The sequence below is a fragment of the Chiloscyllium punctatum genome, chromosome 38, assembly GCF_047496795.1.
Source record: "Chiloscyllium punctatum isolate Juve2018m chromosome 38, sChiPun1.3, whole genome shotgun sequence".
In the NCBI taxonomy this organism is placed as follows: domain Eukaryota; kingdom Metazoa; phylum Chordata; class Chondrichthyes; order Orectolobiformes; family Hemiscylliidae; genus Chiloscyllium; species Chiloscyllium punctatum.
Window position 1 is genome coordinate 9,864,409 of NC_092776.1, and position 11,270 is coordinate 9,875,678.

Here is an 11,270-nt window from a genome sequence, read left to right on the forward strand (position 1 = left end):
GCTACCTATTGTTGTAATGCTGTTGCTATGCTACTTTGCACATAGGAACAGGTAAACAACACGTGCATTGAAGCAGAGTGTACCTCATGGCTCTTCTTAGAAACATAGAAAATGTATCTCATCTATTGGGGCCTGGCTTTTTGCACCTGATGCTGCACTAATCTAGCACATTGAAGATGATGATCCTTCTACTCAATGTCCTCATCTTCCTCTCCTGAATATTGCTGATGCTGCTCTCCCACCTCTCCAGCATCCAACCCATCCCTCCCCACCTTTGCCTTCTCCACTAATGCAGGGCACAGTATGTAACAATTCCACAGCACACTCTGTCTGGATTGGACTGTGAACTTCCCACCTCCCTTATCTCCCTTTTTATTGATTTGGTTAAAAAAAATCACACAACACCAGATTATAGTCCAACAGGTTTGTTTGGAAGTACTAGCTTTCAGAGCGCTGCTCCTTCATCAGGTAACTAGTGGGGCAGGCTCATAAGACACATAATTTATTGCAAAAGGTCACAGTGTCATGCAATTATAACGATGTATTGAACAAACCTAGATTGTTATTAAGTCTTTCATCGTTTAGAATGGGTTGCAGGTTTCTGTTCATTAATATGTAAATCCCAGAACTACTAATAAATCACATTTCATCTTTTGCGGTCTTTTTGAAACTTGCCTGTTCCCTAATTTACTGCTAATTTCCACCACATTGCAGGTAACTTCCTTTCAATTTGATACTATTTCTTAACTTCTTTGCTTAACAATGGTTGGTTTATGCCTTGCCTAAAATCCGTGTTCCTTGCTGGGAAAAATCTTCGCTGTGGATCATAAAATATTTTCTTAAATATCTGCCATTGCTGCTCAACTGTCTTTCCTGCTAAATTCTTTTCCTAGTTCGCTCCAGCCAAATCTGCCCTTAGCCAGATGTAACTATCCTTATTTATACTGAACACAGCTGTTTTCAACCCAAGCTTCTCACTCTCTCAAACTGAATGCTAGATTCTACTCTGTTATGGTCACAGTTACCCACAAGACCTTTTACCCTGAGATCATTTATTAAACCTGCCTCATTTATACATTACCAGATTCACAATAGCCTGATTCCTTGTTGGATCCACAACATATTGTTCAAAAAAACTGTACTGAATACATTGTATGAATTCTTCCTTGTGGCCACTATCGCCATAGACTCATAGATTCATGGAGTCAAGCAGCATAGAAACAGACACTTTCGTCCAGCCAGTCCAAGTTGACCATAATCCCAAACTAAACTAGTGCCACCTGCCTGCACTTGGCACATATCCCTTCCAATCATTTCCTATTCATTAACTTATCCAAATGTCTTTTAAATGTTGTAACTGGACCCGCGTCCATAACTTCCTCAGGAAGTTCATTCCACATGCGAACCATTCTCTCTGTAAAAATATTGGCCGAATGTCTTTTTTAAATCTTTCTGCTCTCACCTTAGAAATATGCCCCTAGTCTTAAAGTTCCCCATCATAGGGAAAAGGTACTTGCCATTCACCCTATCTATAGACCTCCTGGTTTTATAAATCTCTGTAAGGTCACTGCCAAACCTCCAACACTCCAGTTGAAAAAGTCCCAGCCTATCCAGCCTTTTTATAAATAACACAAATCTTCTATTCCTGGAAAAATCCTGGTAAATCTCATCTGAACCCTCTCCAGCTTAATGATATCCTTCCTTCAATTTGATTTTCCAAATCTACATGAAGACTAAAGTGACTCAGTTGGTGTAATGCCTCTTTTATATATCCTCATTATCTCTTGATTTAATCTCTGTCCTAGAGAGTAGTATATTTAGCAGCTGATAGACTCCTCCCACCAGTGCCTCCTATTCCTTGTTATTCCCTTGAACAGCCTACTTTTGCTCCTGTTTCCTATGTTTCTATGAAGAGCCATGAGGTACACCCTGCTACAATACATGAGCTGTGCACCTGTTGCTGTGCACAAAGTGGCAGAGAAGCAGCATTAAAATGATAGGTAGCGGTATGCTCCAATGTGCTCCAAAACAATGTGTTTGAGTGGAGCACTATATTCTACAAGGGATGGATATGTGCCATGGTGACGTGGTGAGGTTGGTGGGTGGATATTTTGATGATAGAGTAAATGGAATTTTATGGGGGAAAACATGCCCATTTTTGAGTGTTGGACAGTGTGAACTTCACAGATGTTGGAGTCATAAATCTATTGGTGAATCTATCTGTGTGGATGAGAATATCAGTGTCATACAGTACAGCAGAAGCCTTTTGGTCCAGCAAAAAATATACCTACACTAGTCCCACTTTCCTACATGAGACCTATAGCCTTGAGTGTTATGACTTCAAGGGCTCATCCAAGTACTTTTTAAGGGTTGTGAGGTTTCCCAACTAAACTAACCCCCAGGCAGTGCACTCTCACCCCACATGACCTTTTGGGTAAATAAAAGTTTATCCTCAAATCCCCTCGAAATCTCCTGCCTTTTGCTTTAAAGTTATGCCCCCTTTTTACTGAGGAAGATGTATGTTTGGGAAGGTCAGTTGCAGGTCAGAGGGAAGTAATGTTGTTGAGAGGGAAGTGATCTTGTTGTCAGTTAGGATATGTGAACTGAAGGTCAGTTCAGAGAGTTACAGAACATCATGGCCTTATGCAGTCTAGTGCAATCTGTGGAAGATATCAGACAGAGACTCGATACCCTAGTGATCAATCGCAGCAAATTTCAGCTTTGCTATAATTGAAGAACAGCTAGGCAGACTGACTGAAAATAAAACAAAGCATTGCAGATGCTGGAGATCTGAAACAAAGACAGTAAGAGTTAGAGAGAAGGACGTTTTCTACTGTGCTTCCCCAGCACTTTCTGTTTTAGTTAGGCAGACTGACCCTATGGATAGGAGTTGTGGGATTGGGCAAATAGCAGAGCGGTCAAGCTGAGTGTACATAGAGAGGCCCAGCCTGGTTCTGAAAGTCCACAGGCCCATGTAGTAGGTCAGGATCATAGTTTCCAGGACCCCCATGCACAGATCTAGAGTCTGAGGGAAATTCTTTCCTTTGAGTTCTCTTGAAAGACACTCACACCTTTAGGGACACATCTTGGGAACTGGCCTGTCAGGGAAGGCCAGAAACCCAGGTAGAGAGTAGCCATATTGGAACAGAAATCAGCTTCTAAACCCAAAGTATCAGAACATTGTCCCCTGCTTTCATCTGACCCACCCACTCACCCACCCTCAGTTGTCACGTAAAAGAATAGGAGTTACCACCTGGGCAGCAATATTTCAAGGAGGCTAGGTGTACTTGGAGCACCTAGGCTTTGACAATAAATATCAATTTTGCCTCTGGCGCCCAAGTCTCAAGAAAGTTGCATTTGTTTCAACAAAATTGTTGTGTTCTTGGAAGACATTACTGGGTGACTTTGACCAGAACAATGTCAGTGCTGTCAGGAATGAAGAAAACCAATAGGTTGTACTTGGAAAGTTGGTCTGATAAATTCTGTTATGAGTCAGTGGGAATTTAACAGTGGTGATGACAGTTCTGTAGAAACCAGTCAGTTCTTCAAAATTAACTATACCTTTGAATTTTGTTTCATGTTGTTCACCTCACAGCACTAAAGTCAATTTGCATCTTGGTCTATAGTCGAAACCACAGAATTGTGGCACAGGAATTACAGTGAGGTACTGGACAAGTAACTTGCTTTTTATTTGGGAAATGCACTAGAACTACACAGCTCGGAAGGAGACCATTCAACCCTTCATGTGCATGCTGGTGTGTGGTATGCATCTAACCCTGAAGTGAGGTGAGACTCTAGCAGAAAGTGCATTGCAGCCTCAGTGTGAAACATGCATTGTTCAGTAGACTAGTTTTCTTCTCTCGGCGGCAAATAATGTTGGGCTCCAGCTCCACTCTGAAGACTTGAGCATATCATTTCAGCTAGGACTTCAGAACAACGTGAGGAAAGCATCAGATGTTTAGAAAATGCCATATTTTAAGTGTAACATTAAGCAAAGAGGTTTCATCTGAAATACTGATTTTTTCAACTGACGGACAGTGTGCAATTCAAACATATTCCATTTGTACAAAAGCAAAATTCTGAGGTCTGAAATTTTGAGACCTGAAGGAGAGGTATATTGGACTGAAGACGCTAACTCTATTTCTCTACTGGCAGATACTGCCAGACCTGCTGAGTTTCTCCGGCACTTTCTGTTTTTTATTTAAATTTTACACAGAACAACCTCGATTATCCGAACATCAATTATCTGAATTTTGGATTCTCCGAAAAAGATCTCAAGGTCCTGTAAAAACGTTATCAATTATCTGAACAATCAGTTATCCGAACAATCAGTTATCCAAACAAAATACTTCCCGCCTATCTCGATCAGATATTCAAGGTTGTACTGTATATACATTTGTATTGTGCTTTTTGAGAAGGAAAGTTTAGTTGAAATACATGAGACAACTTTGAGGTTTTCTTAAAGCACCACTTGCCCTGTCTCCTATAACAAATTTGTTTTCCAACTCCAGATTCTTAGTCCTGTTTCCTTGAGGGAGACCAAATCTTGTAAATAATAGGCATTCAGGAAAAGAAATATGAGTGTTCTGATTTCCCGGGTAGCATTGTTAAGTCTTGTTCCTTTCCAATCCTGACTCTAGAGTTATCCATAATGGAAACAGACCAACATGTCCACACCGACCAGGTTTCCGCTAATTAAACTAGTCCCATTGCCTGCGTTTGTACCTGTCCAAATAACTTTTAAATGTTGTAATTGTACTTGTCTCTATTGCTTTCTCTGGCAGTAAATTTCATATACACACCATAGGTCCCTTTAATATCTTACCCCCTCACCTTAAACTCATACCTCTAGTTTTAGACTTCCCCACCATAGGGAAAAGATCTTTGCTTTTCACCTTATCTATACCCCACATGTTTTTGTAAACCTCTATAAGGTCACCTTTCAACTTCCTACACTCCAGTGAAAAATGTCCTGTACAGCTGCAAAATGATGTCCCAACTCCGAGACTCAATGCACTGACCAATGAAGGCAAGTGGGCCAAATGGCTTCTTCACCACCCTGTCTATCTGTGACATCCTTTCAATGAATTATGTACCTGAACCCCTGATTGATAACACTCCCCGGTACTGTAACATTAACTGTGTAAATTCTGCCCTCTCTCATCTCAACAAAATGCAACATGTCGCATTTTTCTAAATTAAACTCCATCTACCAGTCCTCAGTCCTTTGGCCCATCTGATCAAGATCCTATTGTATTTAGATAACCTTCTTCACTGTCCACTACACCACCAATTTTGATGTGATTTCATAAAGAATGCTTTAAAAACTTTCTTACGAACTTTATCGTAATTGATTATGGCGAGAGGAGCAAGATTCTTAGAAAAGATTCGTTCTGAGGAAGGGTCACTCGATCCGAAAGGTTTACTCTGATTTCCTCTCCACAGATGCTGCCAGATCGGCTGAGATTTTACAGCAATTTCTGTTTTTATGTCTTAGAAAATACCTTATTTCTGCAGAACAACAGATGCCAACTTGTTTGCATCCAGTTGCTCTGAACTCAAAAATACCCTGGCCAATTTTCTCAGTGTGACCATGAAAGCAAGTCAAAAGACACAGTCCTATCCATCCTAATGTTTAAAACTGCACCCTGACGATTCAAACCCAAAAGAATTACCTGAGGAAGAACTTTTGACCATTTTAATTATGCAAGAAGAACCCAAAAGGTATAAACCGAGGAGATTAAAACAAGTTTTAAACCTATGTTAGTACCTAGAAGAGAACTTTAACACCTTACAATTGCCTTGTTGTCTCTCACTACTCTTTCTACAAAACTTCTCTTTCTCTTTGACCTCACTTCCTTCTCCTTTTTCTATTATTTCTTCTCACTCAGTACCTTATCTCTAAACTTCTCATCTAACCTTCTAACTATAAATCTTTAATCCTTCTTCCCCAATTATTTCATCCACTGCCTAAGTCTTATTTCTCAGTCACTTCTCCGTAGGTGTCTCTCCATTGAAAAAAAATAGTGCTTGGAAAATGATCTATTCCACGAGGTAGAGGTTAGAACCAAGAAATTGTCACCTTTCCTGTGAAGACATGATGTAAAAAGTATTATATTGTCAATCAATCTGGGAATCATTAAAAGCAAAAAGGGTTCCAGATAACATTTTCACATCTCTGCAAACTCGATGAAATATTTCCCAGCTGGAATACCTCATGCAATTCTCGCATCACATTTCAGGAAAGACTTGAGGCTCTGAAGAAGTTACATAACAGATTATAAGAATGGTTCCAGGGAAGCAGGGTTACAGCTATTTGATAGACTGGAGAAACTGAAATTGTTCAGTTTAAAAGGCTAAGAAGAGATTTGAATCATAGAATATATACAGTGTGGAAGCAGGCCATTCAGCCCATTGAGTCCACACTAACTCTCTGAAGATTATCTCTTACTCTACCTCATCCCTGTAACCCTGCACTTTCCCTGGCTAATTCACCTAGGTGGAAGTGGGGACTGCAGATTAGAGTTGAGATTTGAGTGGTGCTGGGAAAGCACAGCAGGTCAGGCAGCATCCGAGGAGCAGGAAAATCGATGTTTAGGGCAAACGCCCTACATCAGGAATCCACCTAACCTGCACATCCCTGGACATTATAGGGCAATTCAGCATGGTCCATCCACCTAACCTGCACATCTTTGGACTGTGGGAGGGAACCGGAGGAAATCCCATACACTGACACAGAAGAACATGCAAACAATACACAGACCAAAAGTGAAATCGAACCCGGATCTCTAGCGCGGTGAGGGCTAACAACAAAGCCACCGTGCCACCCAAATTTGATGGAGGTGTTTAAATTTATTTGAGTACTGTGAGCAGATCTGGGCACCATACCTTAGGTAGGATAGATTGGCCTTGGAGGTAGGTTTATGAGAATGATATCGGACCTCAGGGGTAAAGTTAGGTGGAGAGATTATACAAATTAGGCCTGTTTTTCTTTAGAATTTAGGAGGTTAAGAGGTAATCTAATTGAGGTCTTCAAGATAACAACACAAAAATCCAGGATAGATAAAGAGAAACTATTTCCATAGGTTGGGGAATCCAGAAGCAGGGACATAGTCAGAGAATTAGGGCCAGGCCATAGAGCAAAGATGTTAGGAAGCTCCTCTACACACAAGGAGTGGTAGATATTTGGAACTCTTTCCCACGAATGGCAGTGGATGCTGGATCAGTTGTTAATTTTAAATCTGAGGTATATATATATACATACTTCCATTAAACAAAGGGATATGGACTAAAGGCAGATGTATGTCGTTAGATCACAGATCAACCATGATCTCATTGAATGGCGGAACAGGCTCAATGGGCCGAAAGGCCTACTTCTGTTCCTGTGTACCTACAAAGGCAGTGAATAAAGACAAACTGTTTATAATGGTTAATAATTATCAGACACACACTTAAGTAAGTTGGCAAATGAAGTAGAGAGCACTGGAGGAAAACACAATGAGTAGTTGGGCTTTAGAATGCAATGCCTGGGAGAGTGTGAATATTCATGCAGTGGTAGCTTTCAAAGGGGAAATGGATAAATATTTGAAGGAGAAAGAAAATGCAGGGATATGTGGAAAGTGCAGGGAGTGGAGTGAATGAGCTTGCTGTTTGAATGTGATATTGCAGTCCTGAGCTTTTCAATGGTTCTGTGAGCCCATTAGCTGCCTGACGAAGGTGTTCCAAATGCTTGTACTTTCAAATAAACTTGGTGTCGTGTGATTTTTATCTATGAATATTGTCATTAAAAAGACAACTGGACATTTCATGATGGAAGCTTGTACTTCAGAGAAGAACAAACCATTTTAATGATCCTGCTCCTCGGATCCTGCCCGAACTGCTGTGCTTTTCCAGCACCACTCTAATCCATTTTAATGATTTAGGTTGAGGATAAATAGAGTGTTGAGGGATTAATATTTATATTTATTTATGATAAGGGAAGGAATAAACTCAGCTAAAAATCCACAACCGTTGTTTTCTTGTTGCATTTTTGCCCACTTAAAGTGGCGTCTCTCCTTGTCATTTCCTTCTGTGATTTGTTAGAATATGGAGTTCACTGCTTGTTAAAGGAAAGAGATGTTAAAGAGCTAATACCGAACCCACAAAATGCTGGATATGCTTGGGATTATTTGAATGAAAGATAATCAACATGAATCATTAAACTCACCTTTTGTTCCACAGCTGCTGCCCGGCTTACTCATCGTTTCAACATTTTCTGTTTTTATTTCAAATATCTAGCTGTTAATAATCTCGGATGAAGTGTTGAACTCAAATGACAGCTTCCATTTATACAGCATCATTAAAATAATCACCTGTTCCATACGACCACTGGGGATAACGCACTGGATGCCAAATCCCACTATTCCCAGAATTATCTGAAGATTTGAAGATTTGATCATTGTACAAAGGCTAATGTACCTATCTGTGCCAATACAAATGAAGAAAAAAGACAGACCAGGTTTATGTACTTAACTCAAATTAATATTTATCACAAAGAGAAGGTGATAGCCCAATGATATTATTGCTTGACTGTTTATCCAGTAACCTGTGTAATGTCTGGGGTGACCCAGATTTGAATCCTCCCATGGCTCATAGTGGAATTTGAGTTTGAATTCATTAAAAATCTGGAATTAAGGGTTTAATGATGACCAGTGTCAGGGAAGACGAATATTCACTGACATTATTCAGGGAAGGAAATCTGCTGTTCTTACTTGGTCTGGCCTATATGTGACTCCAGGAAAAAGTGAGGACTGCAGATGCTGGAGATCAGAGTCGAGAGTGTGGTGCTGTAAAAGCACAGCAGGTCAGGCAGCATCCGAGGAGCAGGAGAATTGACATTTCTGATGAAGGGCTTATGCCCAAAACGTCGATTCTCCGGCTCCTCGGATGCTGCCTGATCTGCTGTGCTTTTCCAGAACCACACTCTCAACTACACGTGACTGCAGACCAATTAGGGATTAGCATTAAATACTGGCCTAGCCAGCAATGCCCTCATCCCATGAATGAATGAAAAGGAAATGAAATACTTGCCTGTTTTAAGCTCCTGTGACATAGCTTCAGTTGCTTTACCATGTTAATCATATAAATCCAAATCATGGTTATTAATGGGGCGGCATGGTGGCTCAGTGGTTAGCACTGCTGCCTCACAGTGCCAGGGACCCAGGTTCAATTCCCGCCTCAGGCAACCGTCTGTGTAGAGTTTGCACATTCTCCCCGTGTTTGTGCAGGTTTCCTCCGGGTGCTCCAGTTTCTTTCTGCAGCACAAAGATGTGCAAGTCAGGTGAACTGGCCGTGCTAAAATTGCCTATAGTACTAGGTGCATTAGTCAGGGGTAAATGTAGGGAGTGGGACTTGGTGGATTGCTCTTCGGAGGGTTGGTGTGGACTGGTTGGGCCGAAGGGCTTGTTTCCACACTGTAGGGAATCTAAAAAAAAAGTGAAAGTAAGGAAGAAAAATGAATAAGTCTTTACTCGTCCCTGAGCTAGTAATCTGGGGGTTGCAGCCTAGTGCTCTGGGAACATAATTCTAATCCTATTTTGTCCACTGGTACAACTTAAATTCAGTTAAAAAAATCTAGCATTGAAACCCAATGTCAATAATGGTGATCATGAAACCATCATCAGTTGTCATAAAAACCCATCTATTTTACTAATATCCCTCAGGGAAGGAAATCTGCCATCCTCACCTGGTCGGGCCTACATGTGACTCCAGATCCACCGTAGTGACTCTTAGCTGCTCTCTGGACAATTAAGGATCGGCAATAAAAGCTGCCTAGCCAGTGATGTCCACAATCCCATTAATGAAATCTTTTAAAAGAATCTGGTCTGTGGATATACAACAATGAACTTAAAACACCCTTACAAAGCATTCCCTATATACACATGCAGAGAAAAAATATTGGTGTAATGGATGGAGTGAAAAACTGGGAAGGCTGTTTACTGGCCCCTATCCATGTGATTCACTGAAATGATCTTTCTGCTTGCCAGAGTTCACTATTCTTCAATCTCTCTTCTCCCATACCTTTCACCTTTGTTTACAAGAAGCACAGAGTGATTACTTCACAAATGATCAAGTCTCTAATATGTGGGTTAGAAGTGACAGTTTACATCAACTTGTGGGAGAGATAACTGATTTTCTTCAGGTTTCAGGTATTGTCTACAGCAGAGGGACCACCACCACCTCTTCCTGAGGTCCGAAGACTCCTGGAAATCTCCTTCATACCCACAAGCTGTTCAACTACCCAATCAGATTGCTGTTGGCAGGTAGATGGACTTTGTCAGCCACAGCTGGCCATTAGATACTTGCTTCCAGTTGAATCTCATTTCAGAAATGCCCCTATGGTGTTAGCTGTTGGAGCCAAACTCCTGAACAAGACAGCAGTGTAACCACCACTTACAATGAGGTTCACTAACTTCTTTTTAAAAAGTGCAGTAACTCCTTCCACAATGCTTGATTTTAAAATGGTCTTTACTTTCATTTCTACAAACAAAAACTACAGTCAAATAAAGGACACTGCCTTTACACAAGGCATTCCACATCAATGCTGTCAAACAGCATTTGACACTGAACCACAATATAAAGGACAGTGACTGTGCATGTGGACAGTGAGGTGTTTTAAGAAGCATCTTACAGGAGAGAATAGACTTAAAGAGGAGACAAGATTCAAGGAGAGAGTTCCAGCGCTAAAGGCTCCTTCAAGTCATAATAAATCTGTCATTGATTGAGTGGAGGCCAGAATAGGAGAGTGTGAACATCTCAGAGTCCTGAAGATCTGAATAAAGTTACTGAGCTTGGGAGTGGTGAAGCTATGGGGCATTGAAAAGTCAGAGAGAAACACAGCATGAAACAGACCTTTCATCCTTGCTGACCAGATATCTTAAATTAATCTAGTCCCATTTGTCAATATTGGTCCCATATCCCTCTGAACCCTTCCTGTTCATACACCCATCCAGGTGCCTTTTAAATGTTGTAATTGTACCAGCCTCCACCACTTCCTCTGGCAGCTCATTCCATATACATACCACCTTCTGCATGAAAAACTTGCCCTTTAATTCCCCTTTAAATCATTCCCCTCTCACCTTAAACCCATGACCTCTAGTTTTGGACTCCATCCTACCCTGGGAAGAAGGATAAAAGTTATTGAAATGCAAGTGTTCCTGGACAGGGAGTCAATGTATAGAGTCACAGAGTCATAGTAATGTACAGCACAGAAACAGATCCTTCAGTCCAAC